This window comes from Salminus brasiliensis, chromosome 1, assembly GCF_030463535.1.
Source record: "Salminus brasiliensis chromosome 1, fSalBra1.hap2, whole genome shotgun sequence".
NCBI lineage: Eukaryota > Metazoa > Chordata > Actinopteri > Characiformes > Bryconidae > Salminus > Salminus brasiliensis.
The window spans coordinates 17,209,031-17,231,424 of record NC_132878.1 but is presented as its reverse complement, the minus strand read 5'-3'; the positions used below and the strand labels follow the sequence as shown (position 1 = coordinate 17,231,424).

The 22,394-nt window shown below is 39.4% G+C and overlaps 1 protein-coding gene across 2 annotated transcripts in view; it reads right to left on the bottom strand.

Annotated features, from left to right (window-relative positions):
* flrt1a (fibronectin leucine rich transmembrane protein 1a) overlaps positions 1 to 21,662 on the bottom strand; it is a 67,073-nt gene extending 45,411 nt beyond the window's left edge. For both annotated transcript variants that reach the window (XM_072693295.1, XM_072693304.1), the window contains exon 1: positions 21,179 to 21,662. The gene's annotated coding sequence lies outside the window, so the exon portion shown is untranslated. The remainder of the gene's footprint in view (positions 1 to 21,178) is intronic.
* Positions 21,663 to 22,394: the final 732 nt, after the last annotated feature.

Genomic DNA, 22,394 nt, shown 5'->3' with positions numbered 1-22,394 from the left:
TCCATTCTAGGGCAACATTAAGTATAAGCAATGGTTCTACATTGAACCATGATAATATTTCGGGTGCAAAAAGATTAGAGGGTCTGTTGGATAAGTAGAAAACATTTTCTATGTGGTTGTATACACAATACACTGGTCTGTAACACATGAATCAAGCCATCACATACCAATGATTAAGCAAATTCATATGATACATATGTTGGTCAGGGTATAATGTGTGAATGGGTGTGTCCTATTCATCCCCTTGTATCACTTACTTGGACCTGATCTTATCTTCTCAGCAAGACACACTGGTTTCAGCTTTCCTCGATTCCTCACTCTTGCCACCCACCCCCACCCCTCCGCTGTCTGTGTTGTTTTGAGTGTGATCTGCTAATGTAATCCCATTACAGCCAGCCCTCATATCTTATCGCATTACGCAGAGCTTGTGCGTGCATGTGTGTGGCTTTTAATGCAAACCATTCAATAAAAGCAGACTGATTGATCGACACATTGATTGATTTCACATTGCTCATGACAAACAAGACAAATGGGCTGTTACACAGCCCAACCAAAAACACTAACCGACACATTCAGCCAGCGACCTCTCTTCTTTTTTACACTGCTTTTCAACAGTATGTTGTACAGTATCTTTTATTCAACAATTACAGTGCAAATGCTTATATTACCAACCATAATAGATACCATAATATTGTTGGATATTCTGCTCAATATTTGTTTAACTTTTGAACAATAACGAAAGTTATGAAATCATACATGATATACTGTAATTAGAAGAGGATAAAAAAATCTCTTGAGACACTTGAGGCGAGATTAATTAAGCTTGCCAATTAATAAAAAAAACATTCTGAGCAAGATTAATATTTTATACAGTCAACCTGCAAGAACATGATACATTTAAACTTAACTGTAAACAATACAGTAATATATGAAAACATGAGTAAACAAGTTCATGAACTGAAACACATGAAAAAGGACCAGAGAATGAGGGAATATCTGTTCAATTACTATCAGGTTTCATGGATGATGTTGCTATGGAGACACATGAAGATTCTGTACCTGACTCTGTGTAAATACATAAAATCTCCAGGTTACATTTATCTCTGCATTTATTTATGCCCCACTCTTCATGTATTTCTTAAGGTCAAAAGTTGACATAGAAAAAAGTTGCAAACAAATTGGTGTTACATTATTAAAAAACGTGATTCTAAACTTACAAAGGGATAACATCAACTAGAGTAGTTAACATCTAGCTAACATCAACTAGAGTAGTTAATGTCTAGCTAACATCAACTAGAGTAGTAACATGTAACCAAGATCAGGTAGAGTAGATACTATTTAACTAACATAGGCTAGAATAGATAACGTCTAGCTAACATCAGCTAGAGAAGTTAACTGGAACTAACATCAACTGTATTAACATTTAACTTACATCAGCTAGAGTAGTTAACATTTGCCATCAGCTAGATTGTCCAACTAACATCAGTTAGAGTAGTAAACGTTTAGCTAACATCAGTTAGAGCAATTAACATTTAGCTAACCTCAGCTAGAGTAGTAAACATCTAGCTAACATCAGCTAGAGTAGTTAACATTTAACTAACATCAGCTAAGGTTAAGATCTAACATTAGCTAGAGTAGTAACATTTAACTAACATCAGCTAGAGTAATTAACATTTAATATAAGTTAGAGTAGTTAACATTTACCAGCTACAGTACACTGCAAATTTGCCAGTGTTAAATCAACATGGATAGTGTAGTAGTGTAGACTGTGAGTAGTTAACACTAGAGTAGTTAATACAGATACACCGATCTGATATTAGGATCAGATATCGGTCCCGATATTAACAAAATTAGCTGGATCGGGTATCGGATAATAAGACCAATCCATGGAACCGATCATTTCACTTTAATTTGTTGGTGTAAGACTGCACTAAATGTTTACATGTTTGCAATGTTTGATTGCTGCCTGTATGTTTGACCAAGGTACTTATTTATTCTCAGGTTCAGCTGCTAGATTTTATTTTGTATTACAATCATTGTTTAAAATTAAGATTACTGTTTGTGTGTTTGATAAGTAAAGTTACTTATTTTTTAGTTTTGGCTGATGCATTTTATGTATTTTAATATCTTTTAAGAAATTTGACTTTTATATTTTTAATTTGAATAGTTTATTAATTCAACAATGGTATCGATATGCAAAGTTTATGTATCTGTATCAGAACTGAAAAGCCAGATCGTTGCATCCCTAGTAGTTAATCTAGCTAACATAAACACCAAGCTGTCTCATTCACGTCCTTACCAACAAGCAACAAGCTCACATTGAGGAACTTATGATTTAAAGAAAAAAATGTAGATGAATATGCATACATACTCACAAGTATGAGCAAAAACCGTTCCATTTTACAGTCCTGTTATGACATAAAATCATTGTTTGGCCTGCATGTGTAATAAATCCTGATGTTGAAACCTAACAAATACCTGAGTAAAGATTTCGGTATATGAATACTGGCTCGCTGATTGGTTATTGAGTATATGAGCACCTGTGCACATCACGACTATGAGACGTATGAAGTCAGAGGTATTTGAATGTTGCTGATCACAGATTCATTTAGCAGAAAAATGGGCCCTCATTCATAAACTAGCCCTGCATCTCTCTCAGCAGCAGTGGAGTGATTAAGTGGAACCATGTGCTGAGTGTGTGCGCATGTGTTCTGTTAATGTGAAGCCTGTCACAGCCTCAAGTGGAGCCCTGCAACACCAGCATATGCTAATCAAATCAAGGATTGCTTATCATTAATTAGTGGTGATGACTAAAAAAATAGCAGAAGCAGTGATATTGGTCTGATAGGGTAGAGGGGGCTCAGGGGGCTACATGATGTCCCGCTCCTTCTGGTGTTCTAGGGCCCCCAGCAAAACATATTTGTTTCGTTCGCCATTAGAGACATTTAGAGCATTAGACATTAGAGCATTTTGTGTGCAGCTAGTATACGAAGGGCTGGACTTAGACTGTCACAATCTCTCAACCCACTCAAAACACATCCATGTAATGCTGTAATGATGTTGTAGCAAAAAACTGCAATTAAAATTAAGGCTTAGAAAGAGATTTCTTAGAAAGTGAGTCCAAGTGTGTGTGTTTGTTAGCAACACTAGCCTAGCATCCCCCACTGTAAAAAAAAACAACAACATGCACACGTCAGATATAAAATATGTCTTGGCCGATTGACTACATTGGGAGTATGTGATACATTGCGTTAAGTCGATTTTTCGCTGAACTATATTTTAGGGAATTTCACTGTGTGAATGTAAGGAACCTTTAATTTGGTAAAGAACCTTTACATTAGGTTTTAGAACCTGAAAATGTCCATCTGAAACACTCTATTACTTCAGTGTAAATTGGTGGAGCTAATCTGATGTGGGCTGAATAAGAGTAAAGATGATCGGTTTTCATATAATGCTCATTTCCAAAATAGGCTGTCTCTGTATCTTAGTTTCCAGATACGTATTAAAACATATTTTAAAAATAATTGGCAGTTAACAGGCCAGTGAAGGTGAAGACTGAGGTCTGGAAAGCCAAGGATTGCTTGAAAATGTCACTTTGGCAAATTAAAACCCATATTTGATTGCAAAAGATTTAGCAGACTCTGTAGTGGTGGAGCACTTTTCTACTGTGCAGCGACACCTGAATAAATATTTTTCTGTTCCTTTTTTTAATGTTCTTAGCACAAAGTTTACTATTAAAATTATTCAAAGGAATTCTAACAATAATAAGTCAAGGTATATTTGGAGAAGAAAGGGTGCAGAATCTTATGACAAAAACACCTTTCCAACTGTTAAGCATGGGGGCCGATCAATCATACTTTGAGCTTGTGCTGCAGCCAGTGGCATGGGGAACATTTTATTGGTACATAGGGAAGAATGCTTTTAATTAGATACCCATGATTTCTACCTAATGATCCTCAACATACCTCAAAATCTACAACAGACTACCCTTAAGGGGCAAAAACTGAAGGTTTAGCCATGTCCCCAAACCTAAACAACACTGTCCACAAAATTTGTGGACAGACCGCAAAAGAGCAGTGCAGCAAGACCCTAGAAACATTTTGCAAAAACGAATGTGCAAAAATTTCCATAACAAGAACTGAAAGCTAAAAGTGTGGTAACACTGTACTCGGATGGTCTATGATCACCTGACATTCAACTTACATTCAACTAAATATGTATGAAATGCAACTGAACTCTAGGTTGAATGTAAATGATTGCCTGATAGTAACCCTGAGTCGAACCCTAACCCTAACCTTAACCTTTACCTTGAATCAATCCTAAATCCTAACCATAAACCTAGCCCTAAAAGAGGTAAGGTTAAGGTTAGGGTAAGGGTTAGGTGTAAAGTTACCGTCAATAGACAATATTCAACTTAGAGTTCAGTTGCATTTAAGAGAAATTCAGTTGAATATCAGGTGAGCATCTACCAGGCATCTACAATTGATCATTCAAGTAAAGTGTTACCAAAAGGTTTACAAGCTTGGATACTTGCCAAATAGGATGTACTAACCATTCAGGGTGGCCTGAATTGCAAAAGATAAAAAAAAAAATAAAAAAAAACCTAACCTTGCTGTTACTCGCTCGGCTATTCACAGTTACAGGAATTTTGATGGGAGTGTACAGTATTTTGTATGCCGCTGAATGCAGGCCCTTCAAGAACAAAAAGAGGAATGCTAGAAAGAAAGGTTCCCTTTCTAATCAGAGCAGATTAAAAATAGTCTGAATCGTTAACCCTCCAAACCCTCTGGTTTGGTAAATGGATACTGTATGATGCTGTGAGAACTGTTATCTATACATATGGATTTATTCGAATACTCTCTATCCATTCCGTTCTTTCGTCCTCAACTTGTCCCATGTGCTCCAGCACCGGCCCCAGCCCCCCACATTCAGACAGACGTCCTTTAGTGCTTATCTCTGCCCAGCTTTTCCAACCTAAATCCTGGAATTAGCCGCAATAAAACAGGCCTCAGATCAGTATAAAGCGTCTCCCAACACTGTGTATCCCTCAGCTTGGTCAGTTTGGCCAGCTTCATCTTCTTTTCCAGCGCTCTTCTGCGCTAATCTGGCTGTGCATTGTCAGAGTGTGTGTGTGTGTGTGTGTGTGTGTTTAATCGGGTGTTGCATTGTGTGCTGTAATGTGGGGTGTTGGTGGGGAGGGGTTTACATATTTGATGTAGTGTCAGTACTGTAGGGTCAGTATTATGTAAATATGTGTTAAGGTTAGTTTTTGGGGTTGGGTGAAAGGGCCTAGTAATGTGTGTCTGGAAGTATAATCCTGTGTGTGTGTGTGTGTGTGTGTGTGTGCTTGTAATCTTTCCCACAGGTCCAGCATCCTGCAGTGCCATAATCTGGCCCAGAGGTTCTCTCTCTGTCTCTATCTCTCTCTCTCTCTCTCTCTCTCTCTTTCTCTCTCTATCTCTCTTTCTCTTTCTCTCTTGCACACACACACACACATATACACACCAATGCTGCTCTTAAGACCACAAGTGAAACAAAACACAAAAGACAGCAGAAATGGCACAGCTGAAATGACTATTTCTGAAATGTAGCAATGCTCAAATATTTTGACTCGTTAATGACCTTGTTATTCAGAGGATCCAGCGACAGCGTACACAGGACAAATCTGTTTGGTCCAAGCAAAAATACTTTTGTCGACCACAAGACATTTCTGCCATTCATAAATCCAGCTTCAGACACAGGCATGGTGCTGACTACTGAATAATGACATCATGAGCAACATACACCTTTTCAAGCGGCTGCAAGACGCCTAATAGGACTGATACATCTTTGAGGGATAAACTGCGTCCACAAACTTGATGAACGTATTTTAATGAGTCAACTAATCTATCCTTTATTGAAATGAATAATCAATTATTCAGATTCTGAATCGGTCAATAACCACATAACTCTGATATACCAGATTTTGAAGTAGCTTGAGGTTGTGTTATGCGTTTGCTAAGTAACAATGAAGATAATAAAGATCAATACCTTGTTCAAAGATTCACTGTTTGAATTAAAACTCCTGATAAAATAAAAGATTTTCCTTGTAGACTTTTTCTTGCCAAAAATGTAAAACCTTTATTTGTTTTCCCATAGTTTTTCACGTCAGCAAAAGAGAGAGATCAATGTGAGACACGAATTTTAGCTTTCAGTTTGAAAATATTTTGAGTTACTCCTTCATTTGTATTACTGACTTTTATTTTGACACGGCCTGTTTGTTTGTGTTAGTGAGTTTTATTTTGACCGTTTGTTTGTTTATTTGTATTAGTTACTTTTAATTACTTTTTTTAGTTACTTTAAGTTTGTACTAGTGACTTTTATTTTGACACGATCTGTTTGCGAAGTAGAAGTACACATTAAAAGTTCATAATTTAGTTGCCAACTAATTTGGTCATCAATTTTAGTGTAATATTGCAATACAGCATGTATCACTATATAATCTGTTGGTGTTGAATCAAGGCTTACATTGTTATAATTATACACTTATAGTGTTGATTTAACACTGGCAAAAAACTTTCCAAAGTTTGTGGATAAGTTAGAACAAACACAATGCACTTGCAAAAGGCTATAAAAAACTATGTTTTATAATATAAATGAATAAAATGTACAAATATTAAAAATCAAATTGGCTGACACCTAACTAACTACATGTAACTATGTTTTTACTACACGCCGGCTGCTTTTTTTTTTTTTTTTTCTACAAACGCAATCTGTGTAATGCGCTGAAGTGGTTGATGATTAGCATAACGGATCTTTAAATAAATCTTTATCATCTATACAGTTAACTAAGCTTTGTGGGAATGGAAGGCATGGGAGGCGGGGCATAGTGAGAAACAAGGAGGGTAGAAAAGAGCCAATCAGAGGAGAAGGCTAGCGTGTCATTCCTTAGAGACACAAAAAGCAAGCCAATCGCAATGCTTGGAGAAGACTTAGCAGTCAATGCTGCTACCTCAACTACCAGATTCCTGCACTGGCGAGCATCACACTCATTGATGGGGGGAGAGAGGGTCATCTTTCCCACCCAGAGAAAGTTTTGCCGTCCAGTGCTGCATTTCCACTGTTTGAAGGGATTTGGAGGGTTACCTTTTCGTGTTAGTAAGTTAGGGGGGACACTGTTATCTATTAGATGTTATTATTGTGATTAGGCATGTCCACATCCAGTTTTGTCCCCAATCTGATCTGGGTTAGGGCCATTCTGCCCATTCAGAGCAGGCAAGGTAATTGAAATTTAGGCCTAATATGCTCACACCGATGATAGGGTCAACACTGAGCCAGTTGTGCCACACATGAACATGCTGACCATAGGCCTTAGCAGCGCCTTATTTCTGTCCAGCTCAATGATCACGTCCATTGATTGTTCAGTTCTGCAGTTTATATTTTCATAAAAAGCACAAACTTACAAAAGCTGTCGAGAGTCTACTTGTCTCATCAGCTACACCACAATTAAGGGGAAAATCAGTGTCAATTACAGCCTTGTGCCGGTTCTGCTCTACAATAGTCAATCCAATGTTCTCTGCCGCTCCAAAAAACCCCAGCAAGAGCAAGACCTTTTTGCTCGCAACCGCCCAGGATTCAAGAGATACTGTGCGACTGGGAAATTAGTTAATCGATTTTACATCAATTCTACATCAAGCTACATAATACACGCTGCATATACTTTGATATAAATGCTGAAAGGGGAAATCTGAAGGACTATTGAGTGCGTGGACAGGAGAACAAATTGGTGTAAAAAAAATAAAACTGGTTTAAGAAAATAAGTGCCTGGGGAAACAAGCATTGCAATCAAATCAACAACAAAAGCCCAACCTGGAGCCTTGTGTCTAAATGTAACAGGGAAATGGGACTGCCTGTGCAATTTTGCCATTTTTCAATGGGCCGGACGACAAGTCGGGATGAACCGTGCGGCTGCTTTTCAGCCCGTTTAAGAGAAAAATAGTATTTAAAGCAAAAAGCCTCAAGACCTCGAGAGCTGGCCCTGTAGACAGCAGGAGGCCTACGGCATGTTAACTTAATCTAAGCGTGTGCTGTGCTCCTCGTAGTGGAGTTGTTGAATTAATTAGGGTTGTGCTCAGAAAGGCAGGGGGAGGTCAGAATGTCCAAGCTTGCAGGTCCAGTGCTGCATTCCCACTGTTTAAAGAGAGTTTGGAGGTATATCTTTCTTATTTGATAGTAGATTAGGGGTAGAAGATACATTGTTATTATTGTGATTAGGGTTAGGGAAAAGCTTTTTTTTGTACCTCAGTTACGATCTGAGTACCTTAATGCGGAGTATTAACTAACAACAAGCTAATCTTTGTGTTTCTATAAAGAACAGCCACACAAGCTGTTTATTCATCCTAAATCTTTGTTTTTAGCAACCAATTTCTATAATGTCAAATTCTTATTTATTTTGATTGGCAGTTTTTGATAAAAATGAAGATTGTATAGTGTGTAACCTCTTAAAATAGTGCTGGTTTTAAATGAAAGGTGTCCACTAGTTAAGCAAGCATGGCAGGAGTTTATTAGCCCAGAAGAATTTAGCAAATGTCTGGGAGAAAAGCGTCTCAATCTCAGTCAATGCACTAAAACTACAGATATTCCACTGATAGTTCAACACTACAGACCATATACTGCTTTGAAACCTTCTGAGAACGTTTCTCACAGCTGCAGGCTGCGAATAACGTACATTAATGTCACCTTGAGGACGCCAGCGGGTAAACCAGAGTAAAAACAAAGGACTGGAACTGGATCAGGCTTAAATATAGCTGATCCTCTCAAATACACCTGTATCCCCGATCCCCGATCCCTATACACTAGATCAGACCAGGACATCACTAAGTGTGATTCCTTACTAGGACACTCTTCTATTGGAATTTTTTTTTTCAATCAAATAAAATAACCTATGCTGGAATCACCCACAGAAGCTGACAGTACAGTAAGGCACAGTTTAGCTAGACTTTGACAGTCAGCTAATTCATTTCATCTTAGTGTAAGCTCCCAAAACTGCCATGCTATGGTCAAATAGGTCATATCATTATAAAGATGTAATAATAAATGTACATGTAATATGACTGTCCATCAAAAACCATGTATTTAAATCATATTGCATTTTTTATTCTGCCAGATCTACTCGCCTGAAAACTGTGTTGAAGCGACTCTTGGAATTGACTCCATCAGTCATCATGCTTCAATATGAGAACTTGGAGAGAAGCTCATTGCTGTTAGAAACCCAAATGTCGACTTAAGTATTCTGACTCCTCCCTATGAATTACGTCACACGCTTTTCTGAGTATGTTATGGGCATCATCAGCATTTTTTCAAACAACACTACAACTGCATGGATAAAAGAACTAGTACAGCCAACAGTGGTGGGCAGCACGGGTGTACAAGTACTTTACTACTGTACTTCTTATAATGGTACATGTATTTGTACTGAACCGTCACGGTTTATGGACAATGTTTGGTGCAGGAAGTCGCATGGAGAATCCCGGTACACGCTATTAGGGTAAATACGGTAAATTCACAAGCGCATCTGCCACCAAGGAACCTTTAAGCCGTCTACTTTTCCTTGAGTAGTGTTTTACAAAGGGACTACTTTAAAATAAAAGCAGTGTGTGTCTCAGGCAGTGGTAGCCTGTAAACGATAACAACCGCATAAACTGCATAGCAACAAGTAGCTGGTCATATCGTCTCTTTATGCCATGCATTTATTTTTTTTTTTTTGTGAAGTATATGTGTATTATGACTATGTCTTCAAATATTGTGATGTTATATTTTGACCGCATTGTCCACCCTCATGGCAGGTGGTCCTAATCCGCTCGGTGGGGTTGAGGGCGTGTGTGTGTGTGGTTAAGCATCTTAACAGCTGTACTGTTTCACAGTTTTACATCCAAATCCAATGTTACAATCCAGCCCTTCAATATGTCAGAGCTTTGCCCACTGCTGCTATGATCCGCCATGCTCCATTTGCCAAGGTAAAAGGGTGATGTGTGTGTGTGTCTGCGTCTGTGAATGAGTCTGTACGCCTCTGCATAGTCCTGGCAGAGCTTCAGAGTAACGTAATGCTGTAATACCTGTGTAAAGAGACATAACATACAGTATATCTAATACATCACAATAATTAGGGTGCAATGATACACACTTTCTGGCAGGAGCATCGCTAGAGATTTATGGGTGGGGGGCTAAGCTGTTACCTTGGGTGTCTAGGAGAAAGCTTCCCTTAGGATAAATAAAAAGCCCTTAAAATGACTGTTCATCATGAATGTTTAGATAAAAACTAGGGCTGCACAATGGTTTCCGCATCGCCATCGCGATGTGAACATGCGCAACACTCACATCACATAAAATAAATGACATCAATCACATCAGCTTTTTTGCTGCTTGATACAAAAGGATTATTTGCACTGCTTTCATTTTCCATGACAGAGCTACAAGAAACAAGACTCTACAGTGTCTCTTATACGTATATTTTGCAGCAGAGGCCCACAAAAGTGCTGCCGTCGCTGCTTCAAACTTTTATGAAATGGCATAAAATTGCAATCACAAAACTCTGCAGAAGGTTTTTCATTTGAAACGACAGAGACAGTGGACCCAGTCTTCCTATTTCTACACACTTGACCGAAGGGAGAAATAAAGACAGGGAGAGCAGAGACTAGAGAAATGTAGATTAAACTAGCTAACGTTAAGTTAAGAGAGTGAACATTTATTTATGTAAAATAAAGCCATGCCATGTTCCAAAAATAGTAATGATCAAGTAATGACTTTTGACTGTGTGTAAGCATGTAAGAAATTATTAATTTATATTAAAATGACAATATTATGTATTGCAATACTGTATCGATTCTCAAAAACAGACTGGTAGCAGACAGTGGTTATTTTTGTGTTGGTTTTAAACCCCGACCACTACATAGCCGTGTCATACTCATACGCCTTCAGATTCCACCGTTCTGACAGCATAAAACACCAACTTTTACACAGGTTTTATGAATATGATGGTTATAATGGATATGATTTTCATACTCATGATGGTTTTCTTAAAATTAAATTTTAAAACAATCGCAATATATCGCCTTGTTTACAGTAACACAATGTACCAAACTGCAACCAGGGCAATACACAGCCCTCCTATAGACTGATACCTGATCAGTCTGTCTGAATTCATATTGTCTGAATTTAATATCTGTATTTGTTTTAATTTATTTAGAGAAACCAGGTCCAATTTTTGGTTGAAAACCTTCTCACCATACTGGCCTTCTGGGCTGCCATTTCTCCAATATTTTGTATATCCATACACAGGTTGGGGAACTGACAGATATAAAATTGCATTATGATCAACGCTGCTCCTTTTTCACTGACATTAACTCACTAAACAACAATCTGTGACTGCTACTAATGTTAGCCTGCCTCTAAGGCATTGCTACAAAGCCTTAGACAGATGGGCCACTGGGGACCACAACACAAGGGACTGCCCGTTTAATTAATTAAAACAGGGATATTATTAGGCTATGATATTATCCACTACATTGTATTCATATTTATTCAACTACATTGCCTTATTGTATGTAAGTTTTAATCCCTCTGAAATCAGTATTAGCCACAAAATGTTCATATAGGTCAGGTGCTGCCTTGCCCCCTCTTTACCCATTGCCCTTGCCCCCTCTTTACCCACTAAGCTGTGCTCAGATGCCAAGGTTTGATCATTTATAGCTTTTTTCATGAATAGACGAAAATGCATGTCCCTTAGGAGAGGCTGAGGAAGGTATAGTCAATAGTAGGAATGTCATGAACTGATCTAAATATATTTTAATGATTTTAATGATTCCACTTCCAGTCCTTCCAATCTAAAGCGCATCAGTTTTAGAGGTGCTTTTTAAATAAATTAACAAAGCAGTTTTACAGATCAGTTTAGTTCTCTGCAGTACGGAACCATGTTACCGTAGAACATGTAAGCTTGTAAAATATGCATTTCTAGGGTTTTACTTTGTATAAGGAATGTCTTTTTTTCCATGTTTTGATGCCATGCCATCAAAACCACATTGTTCACTCCTGAGTTATAGCTGTATATAAACTGCAGACCAACGAGTAGCTAATTGTCTATTACAAAAATATTGTAATAGACACAAGCGTCACAAGATAATGAAGGCGGATTAAATTGCATTATTAGATACTAAACACACAATAAAATTGCCATTTTAAGATGCAAGCTAGAAAAACGAAATATATTATTTCAGAATGTCCCTTCTGGCAGCACATCTTCCTCAAGCTATGTTGTTCTATGAAAATACAAAGATTGGACTGGTATCAGCTGATACTCAGCAGGAGCCTGTGTAACCCTGTCAGCTACTTTGAGGTAGTTTGACACTTAGCTTTGGTATTTTATTATTACTGAATATTTTTCCAACCTAAAACATTTATCCCAAAGTGCTACATGGGCTTATATTCAGCACAAACTCAGCACTGATGATGTAAGAGCAGTAGGAATAGAGCATCATCATCCCAGAAAACACAGAAACACTGCTCCCCAGCTCAATGCCTTTAAACCCCTCTAGCCCACATCTGGCATTAGACATGGTGTCAATAGACAAAGTCCTATTCTACTGGCAATGCTTCTCTACAGGAACTAGACAAGGTGTGTGTGTGCATTTGCACATCTGATGGGTGCAGCCTCTAGCTGAATGCATTCATTAGAAAGTCATAGAGTTCTAATGTAAGCCAGTATAATAAGACCTGTAGAGTTGCACAGAACAATGGCTACCAATGGCAAATATTAGTAACCGTACTGATAATCTGTATGTATGTGTGTTTGTATGTTTCGTATGTGAGTGTGTATACACATCTCGGGTGTATATCTGTGCACTGGTGAAAGTCTTTCCTGTGCTGGCAAGGGCCACTATGCCCTACTGACTGCCAGCTGTCACATAGAGAGAGGGAGAGCGAGAAAGAGAGAGGGAAGGGAGGATGGGAACGGAAGAGAAAAAAGAGGAGGGGTGTGTGTGTGTGTGTGTGTGTCAGCGTGAGGACACACACCCTAAGGCTCCGTGTCTCTCTCCCCTCCGTCTTCTCTCCCTGATGACACAAGCAACATGGCCGCTCGGCAGAGGCTGACAAAAGAGAGGGATGCAGCGAGAGAGACGAAATGAACATCAGCGTTCATACCAACTGAGAGAGAGGGGGGGGGGGCAATAGTGTCTAAGAGCTTGAGGAAGAGATTTATTTCCTGCTCCGCTGTCCTCAATATAAAACCACCAGAGAGACTTTTTTTGCAAAAATGGAAGAAAAAAAAAAAAAGTTCTACAACTGCCTTGTACTTAACAACTCCCTACTGCAGTCAGACACAAAGACAATGCTTCCTCTGCCCTGTTTCATTTCTCATCTCCTACACCTGCTTCTGGAAAGTGTGGAAAATGAACATTCCTCTATATTCCTCTATATCCTCTATATTCCAACACTGTGAACCTACTGTTTCCTTCGCTATTTCCATTTCTTAATATATGCTACTTATTAAAGCAGCATTATGTAAAATGTTTACCTTCAATAACAGTTTCAGAATCATTGTAATGCTTCACTGACCTGTAAAAGGGAGAATAGAGTCTTTATCGGTGCCAATCTGGGCTCGGCACACTGCTAACTGCACCATGTAGTTCTGGTAAAACAGGCAGGTAAACACTTGGTGCGTAACGTGAGTTGTGTTTGTGTAAAATCCTGTAATTAAAATCTGCCGCCTAAGTCCACATACTTCATTTTTAATTTATCCTATTTGGGATTAGTAGGACCTATGAGAATTAAAACTAAACTTAGTCATTTTTGCGAAAATCAAAAAAAAAACCCAAAAAAACAAATGTCCTTATATGAGACCAAAGGCTAAAAATATGGTGCAGAGAAGCAGAAATGTAATGTCCCCACATGAGGACGCAGGGTCTACAAGTCCACAAAACTCAGTTTGGATAGTATATGCAAAAAAGCAAAAATGAAAAAATATATATATACTAGCAGAAACTCCCATTTCAGAGATCAACTACATAATTTTTTCTAATAATGATATCAGATCAGATCTAAGGATTTAGAAAGTCATTCTGACTAGTCACATTGCCAAGATGACATTACATCCTTGTAATGTAATTCTGACTAGTGATGTTATTATTGATTTACATAGAGTTCCACTCTCTTATCTCTATGTCTTTATATCTTATATTAATATCTTAAATATCTTTATATTTTTCCTAGTAAAAATGTCAGTCACAAAAATTACTTTTTACTAGTACAAAATGTAATTTCAGATATCTACAATGTAATTCTCATTTAGATATCAGTAATATTATTATTATTAGTCAAAACTCAAACTGTAGCTGTCTAAAATTATCTAAGATATCTAAGAGATCTAAAACTGCACATATCTTAAATGCACAATACCACAAGTCAAAACTAGCATTTAAACTAGTCCGAAGTTTTTCCTAGTCAAAATTATATTGTTATTCTGAAGAAAGCTGTGCATGCATCGCATTCCAACAATACTGATGAGCTAAAACACATTTTCAGGTGGAATGGCTCAAAATTCCCTCTTTCAGGTGCTAATCTTATTTGCAGCTACAGGAAACGGTTGGTGGAGGTGACTGCTGATAAAGGGGGATCTACATGTTATTAAATTCAAGGGTTTACTGTGGATTTGTGACTCAATAGAAGACATGAGCAGTAAACCTCTGGTGTGTCATTAGTTAAATATGATTGTGTTAGTCTGTAATTGTGACTTAGCTAATGATCAGACCATATGTATTTATAATCAAGGCAGAAATCCAGGCACTTCCACAGTGTTTCATTAATTAACAGGGGTTGAAAAAAAACAATCAGCGTGTCACTTGCCATGGATCCCGTGGATTGTTGTTTCAATGGCGTGCACGGTCTGGGAAGGTAGGCTGAAGATGTGGAGCGCCTCGCCTGTACAATAATGTAATTTTATTTTGTATTCTGTTTATTGTTGATGTAAAAGTTTGCATAGCTGCCAAATGTGCTATGTGTTTGTGCACTGCTGCGTGTCCATATGTGCATAACATGCAGGGGTGTACGCACGATGGGCACGCAATTCACTGCCAAGATACGCAAGGAACATCTGACTGTTGACATCTGCCTAAGTTGTTTTCAGTCAGTGGCGCACCTGTGTTTCCCATTGCCAAGATAGCAATACACTAGAAATGTACCTGAACACACCTCATTTGAGACCACGCCCATCGGCGCAGATATATTCGCAAGCACCGCTGCTACTTAAACGACGTAGGCGGAAGGCGTGAAAATAGACTGTTGGCAGGGTGTAAGACAGCAATGAGCATCGCGACGCACCTTGTGCAGGGTGTAAGATAGGGCTCAAAGGGTGAACTTGGAAGTGCAGAAGTGCCACGCCGGACAGTCTGTGGTGTGCACATAACAGAGGCACAAGGTGGATGAGCAAGAAATGCGACCAGCACCCGCTGCATCAAAAGCTAGCCTATGGAAGCAATGTGGCTCTCACTGGCAGCAACTACAACCAGGTGCTTTTTGTTGCTGCCAACCAAAAGACCATCGAGCAACTAATGTCAAAGCTTCAACCCAACTCAGAAAGGGTGAAGCGAATTACAAACTCTGTTAAAACCTTTATTGTTAAGGATTTGCCTCCGTATTCAGTCACTGACTGAAAACCAGGGCTTTCTCGCTATGTTGCCCACTTTGGAGCAGAGACATAGGAAAAGATATTTTACTGACACAGCGACAGACAAATAACCTGAGGTCATATTAATTCCATGCAAATCAACAAGTATTTCAGATTTTCACAGCTTTTCTTAAGTAGGGAGGCGCTTAAGGAGGCATGTAGTTTCATTGTGAATGGCACAGAGACTTAATCTGTAAAATGTAATTAATTTACTTGTGAGGAAAGCATTAGCACCTTATGTCCTAATAGCTGATATTTCCCCCCTTGGCTGAAATAAGTGCGGTTAGACATTCCCTTTAATGATCTAACAGTCTTTGACATCACCTGGAAGAACAATTTTCCCACTCCTCCATGCAGAATTCTTTCAGTTGTGTGATGTTTCAGCTTTAGTTTTTAGACAGATGATCTCACATTTTCCAAAGAGTGCCTAGCGGCCCTACTGAAGAAAAGAAACCATGACATTTCTATCTCCATGCTTCATGCCACAGCTGGGATGTGGGTTCTTGAGCTCAAATGCTGTGTCTGGTTTACGGCAAACATGTCTTCTGGTACTATGTCCAAATAATTTAAATCTGGCTTAATTTGTCCAAAGGACATTACTCCAGATGTCCTGGTCTTGGTCTAGGTGTTTTCTGGAAACTTTACTCTTGCTCTGATTGCTGTTTTTTTATGGCAAGGGTTTCCTTCTTGTACACACCCCATGAAAATTAAACGTGTGGTCACTTTCTGATGGTAGATGTCGTACTTTGACTTCAGCTGTGAAAGAGCTACCAGTAGATCCAGTGATGACAATTTAAGATTAGGCCTCAGAGAGCTCTGTATCTCAGAAAGCTTTGTGTCTTACCATGGTGAAACACTCACATTACCAAACAATAGCAAACCAAACTAAATGTCTGAAGTTTTAATAAGACAGGCTCTTTCAAAATCTTAATTTTTGGCATTTAAAGTAGTAGAAAATGTGGGGGTGTCCTCACTTTTCCATTTGCATTTCTATTAATTACACTTTACAAATAGTTTTTAGTTTTATTGGTGTAGTTTTATTACCCCATTTCTCAGTACTGTTTGAATTAAATGTCCATACATTGAAAAATATAAGGTTTTCATGGGGTGTCCTAACTTTTTCACATGACTGTGAAAATAAACATGACTAATATGTAGTTTTAGTTAGGTGTGGCTAACTGGAATCATTCTCAAGACTTTTACCTCTTAACTTTCATTAGTGCAGTAATTCGCCACTGCATCGACTGCCACTGAGATTTTAAACTAAACTACATACAAATAAACCCACCTCTTTTTAGATGACCACCCCAACACTCCAGACTGAGAACACTTGGTTTTTTGACACTGTGTGCTTTTGATGAGGCTTGATATTTATGAGTGCCCACTTATGGATTTAGGACACATAATGCTGTCTTAGAAAAACACTGTTTACTGCAGTTATGCTGTCTTCTTCAGCAATAATGTATTTCAAATTTGAATATACTTGAAATTTTGACAAACAAACAAGGAGAAAATCTGAATTTAATTTATGTGCCAAGTTGACAGCCCTACTGTCTATTCAGCAGTGTGGCTTATTCCCTTCATGTTGGAGTCATAAGGAGTGTTTCAGCCTGGACTGCTTTCTGAATGAGGCAAATTATACCACCAGCTGCCAATCAGAACAGACCTCATTTACATATAACATTTGTATATAAGCCACAGTGGGGAAAACAGACTTTTCTGTTCACAATTCTGAATGACAATTAAAGGTTGGAAAATGGTCCCATAAGACTGCACTCAACACACAACATAAATGGTCCTCGGGGGGGGGGGGGGGGGGGGGGTATTGCTTTGACAGTGTTGCATTAACCACTAGCATCTAAACAAAGCTCCACTGTCATTATCTTAATAGAAACAGTGACCGAGAGACAGACGCACAGAGATAGAGAGAAATGGGTTGGCGCCATGAAAAAGAAAGGGAAAGATAGGAATCTAAACGTAGGAAAATTGCATGGATCCTAAACTATATGTTCCCAAACCCTGAACAGCTGTGTTGAACGCTCAGAGACGTGCGAGGAGATGAGGTAATTAGGCTCGCACATTTGTAGCTTTGTCTTTACAAAGAGCTCGCTGATTGACCCGTAGTCTTTCGGCATCAGCCACTGCGAACATCTCTTGCTATAATTAGGATTGACTGTTGGCGAGAGGACAAGGATCCACTATTTACACGTCATCCTCTCGTTTTTTTTTCCTTTCAGACGATGGTGGATGCAAGAGCAGTAAACCTGGGGATGGGGAGGTGGTACCAAACAAATGGGTAAATATGCAGTGCAATGTATAGGGTATTGGATAAATGGACCTCCATATGATGTGTAAGTATATTTCATGTTATGATCATACATTTAAACTAGCTGACGTTCATGGATCCTTATTTGAAAGTCATTTTCAGTGCATAGAAATAATAAAAAAAAAAAAACACCAACTGTTGGGCTTAAATGATGCATGTGTCACACTGGCAAAGAGAGAGTGTATATATGATGTGTATAGGAAGTGCCTGTGCAGATAGAGAGAGTAAGCAAATAAAGGATTCAGTACCCCACTACCCGAGAGAGACAGAGAGAGCGAGAGACTGGTCACGTGCACTCATGTTGCATGTTTACAGCTAAGACAGTGTCCCTTGGCGTTAGCGGAGCTGGAAACATGATGCAGTCTTATGGGAAGAGAACTAAAGGGAGAAGGAAAGGACATACGTAGGTGAGGAGCGACAAGCAGGAGCAGAGAGAGAGTATTCCATGTGGGAAAAAGCCACTAACACACACAGAGGTAGGAAAAAAAACAAAAACATAGAGAAAGAAGGACAAAGAGAGGAAAGCAGGAAAGAAAGAAAGAAAGAAAGACAGATAGAAGGATAGATAAAAAGAAAAATAGAAAAATAAAGATAGATAGAATGATAGACAGAAAAATAGATGGAAAAGAAAGAGATAAAAAGAAGATAGAAAAAAAAGAAAGGCAGAAAAAGATAGGACTATAGAAAGAAAAAAGAAAGATAGATAGAAAGATAAAAAAGAAATATATAAATAAAAAAGATAGAAAAAGACAGATAGATAAAAAGATAAAGAAAGAAAGATAATAAAGATAGATAGAAAAAAGAAAAATGGAATGATAAAAAATAGAAAGATACATAGAAGGAAAATGAAAGATAGACTAAACTTAGAGCATAGATAAATAGATAGATAGCAAAAGAAAGATAGAAGAAAGATAGATAGATAATAATATAATAGAAAATAAAAGAGAAAAAAGAAAAAAAAAGACAAAACTGATTACCATTATGAATTTCCCTGACTAAAGAAAGACAAAAATAATGATACAGAAGATAGAAAAAAGAAATATGAAAGAAAGAAAGATGGATAATAGAATATAATAGAAACAAAGAGAGGAAAAGAAATCAGGACTAGAAAGAAGGAAAGAAAGAAGGAAAGAAAGGAGGAAAGAAAGGAGGGTGACTAAAAACTAATTCTTAAACCCTTCAAACAACTGCCGGCACAAAAAGCTCCAGCACCAGCATTCGGATAGGAGCAGATGTTCTTTCTACATTCTGATAGAAATGCAGCATTCAATTAGTGATAAAATGATTCAGTCATTTCCATTTGAATAAATATTCAGAATGAAGATATATCCGAACGTTCCCACTTCATCTGCTTCTGTTAATGACGTGTGCTGAAGAAGAGAAAGAGAAAATGGCAGAATTTCCCCTTCTGTTTAGGGTCTAGGCCTGCTCTCGGTGTGTGGAGCCAGTGGTGGCAATAGACTCACCCTAGAATACCCCTGAACTGATCCTTTCTGAGGTATGCAGCCAGACATTAAGCACTAGCTGTGTCTTCTACACCTGTGAGGCAATGAGGGCCTAGTTAGTGAGGCGAGGCCCCTTGTTGGACATTGCTGTTGGCCAGCACACATCTCGTTGTCTCACACTAAAAAGGTAAATGGAGGCAGCAATATAGGAGGGTACAGACTGGGTCTATATCAAATCTAATTTACAATTTCTGCTTGTAGTCCTAACCTCTTCCATCAACCAAACTCAATATGCTTTTGTTATGTAAAATGAGACACAACGGATGAATAATAGGTGTATTTTGGCATATTTTGGCTTCTGTAGTATTGGTATGAGATATATATAATAAATATGATATAATAAATTCGATAGCTCCCACAGCTGCCTCGCTTGTCGGCACATGCTAGCTAGCTAAATGTTTGTCGCCAGACAGAATTCTACTAGTTGATAGCTGGGATTTACACAATAAAAAATAAAATATATACAATAATGTTAAAAGAAAATAGCCAATGCGACTCACAAATATTCTCTTATATAATCTTTTGTTTTTAAAAGTAGCTTAAAGTAGTCTTGGAAAATCTGCAGCGGACGTGGCGCGATTGGGCGCACTAGGTAATTTACGAAATTGTATTTTCTCTCTCACACACACACACACACACACAGTTTACAGTTTACAGAGTACACACACTCAATTATCGTCCACCCTAAAAGCCCAAGGCCACAGCAGACATTAGTCACAGGAAACACTGTCTTGTCACTCCCTCAAGGTTTAGCTAGCACTAACTTCCAACGGCTAACAGTTAGCTAGTTGCTAGCGCTAGCTAACTTCTGCCGTGCTTCCCCTCAGGGGACTCGGGTCCCGCGTAGCCGTTAGTCACGCTGTGGGACTCAGCTCAGCCTTTCGCTCCCTGTCGAGCTCAAGATCCGACCACGGCTTCCCATATCGACCATACCGTGTCGCTCGTCACGGCCTCTGGAAAGCCCAGATAAGAAGATAGGGGAGGTGGGTGTTAAGGCAGAAGTACCCCCCCGTACCAAGAGCAGCATTAGGCTGCTGGTTCCACAGAGACGTGCTAGGAATAAACAGCAGCAGCAGCAGCAGCAGCAGCAGGACATAACTGACTACCAAACTTGTTTTAGGCTCCGTGTCTCAGCCAGCGTGGAAGTAAAAGACCCCCAGCGCCTCTCAAGATCACACACACACACAATTTCAGTAAGAGTCCCTTCATGATCCATGCAGTTTCCCGACGCATTTCTATCCAGAACTTATGCGCATATGTTGGACGTCTTCTCTGCATTGTGGGCTGGGCTCATTATTTTTTGACCGCTCGGTATATAAATATATATATATATATATATATATATATAATTCCACTGTCAGCAATAAATAAATAAATAAACAACATAAAGGAGAAGAGGAGAGCGGTGGGCAGGTGCTTTATATGCCACACTTGTTTCCTCGTTATGAAATCCGGGGTGTGCTGCAGAACGCAGTCTGTTGGACCTGCTGCTGCCTTCCCATGTTCGCATGAACGGAACCACGATGTCCAAAACACAGCAACGCACGAGGGCTATCAGGTAGCAGCCCGGGTCACGTTCAACGCGAAAGAGAAGCGTGTTTCTCTCTCTCTCTCTCTCTCTCTCTGTCTCTCTCTCTCTCTGTCTCTTACCTTTTCAGCACTGAGATCTTGCTCTCTCGCGCGCTCTCTCTCTTTCTCTCTCGCCCGTCTCCTCATTTCACCCAAGCCGAGCCGTCTGCCTTTCTTGCCGGGTCTCCGCGCTGGGCAGTGCCGTTAAGTTCCCCCGCTCGGCTCCGCCAGTTTAGTGGATATAGGAGACGGCAGCCTCCTTAACCTGGATTGTTAGTCCCAAATTAAGTCGCCCGTCCAGCGCAGCCCCGTCACTCAGCCTCAGTCATCATCATTACAATCATGTGCCAGCCTCTCTCTCTCTCTCTCTCTCTCTCTCTCTCTCTCTCTCGGTCTCTCTGGCTCTCTCCCTCCCTCTCCCTCTCTCGCGCGCTCGCTCTCTCTCGCTTCCTCCGATCATCCAATAGCCCGTCTGTTAAAAAAGAGAAGGAAATCCACCCACTGCTGCGCAGCACTATAACGCTACACTAAATTAATAACAGACGCGTGCGGCTAAAACCGTTATTAGGACGTGGCTCGCATAAATTCATCGCTTCATCATTCACGCTTCTCCCCCTCGAGTCCCGTTTTCCTTTTTTCCCCTTCCTCATCCCCTCTCTACTCCTCTCTCTCTCTCTCTCTCTCTCTCTCTCTCTTTCGTATTCTCTCTACGTCTCTCCCTCATTCTCCCTTAACCCCTCTCCTTCTTTCTTTCTCACTCTCTAGTAGGATTCTCTCTCTTTTCTCTTTCTCTGTCTTTCTCATCCCATCTCTCTCTAATGTTCTTATTGTCTCATCTTCTCTCAAGCTCTTTCCTTCATCCTCTCTTTCTTTGACATTCTCAGCCTCTCTCTCTCTCTCTCTCTCTCTCTCTCTTTCTCTCGTTCTCTCACATTCTCAGCCTCTTTCTGTCTCTCTCTCTCTCCTTCTCTCGTTCTCTCACATTCTCATCCTCTCTCTGTCTCTCTCTCGTTCTCTCACATTCTCATCCTCTCTCTCTCTTTCTCTCTCCCACTCTCTCTCTCTCTCTTTCTCTCGTTCTCTCACATTCTCAGCCTCTCTCTGTCTCTCTCTCTCTCTCTCTCTCTCCTCTCTCGTTCTCTCACATTCTCATCCTCTCTCTGTCTCTCTCTCTCTCTCTCTCTCTCTCCTCTCTCGTTCTCTCACATTCTCATCCTCTCTCTCTCTTTCTCTCTCCCACTCTCTCTCTCTCTCTTTCTCTCGTTCTCTCACATTCTCAGCCTCTCTCTGTCTCTCT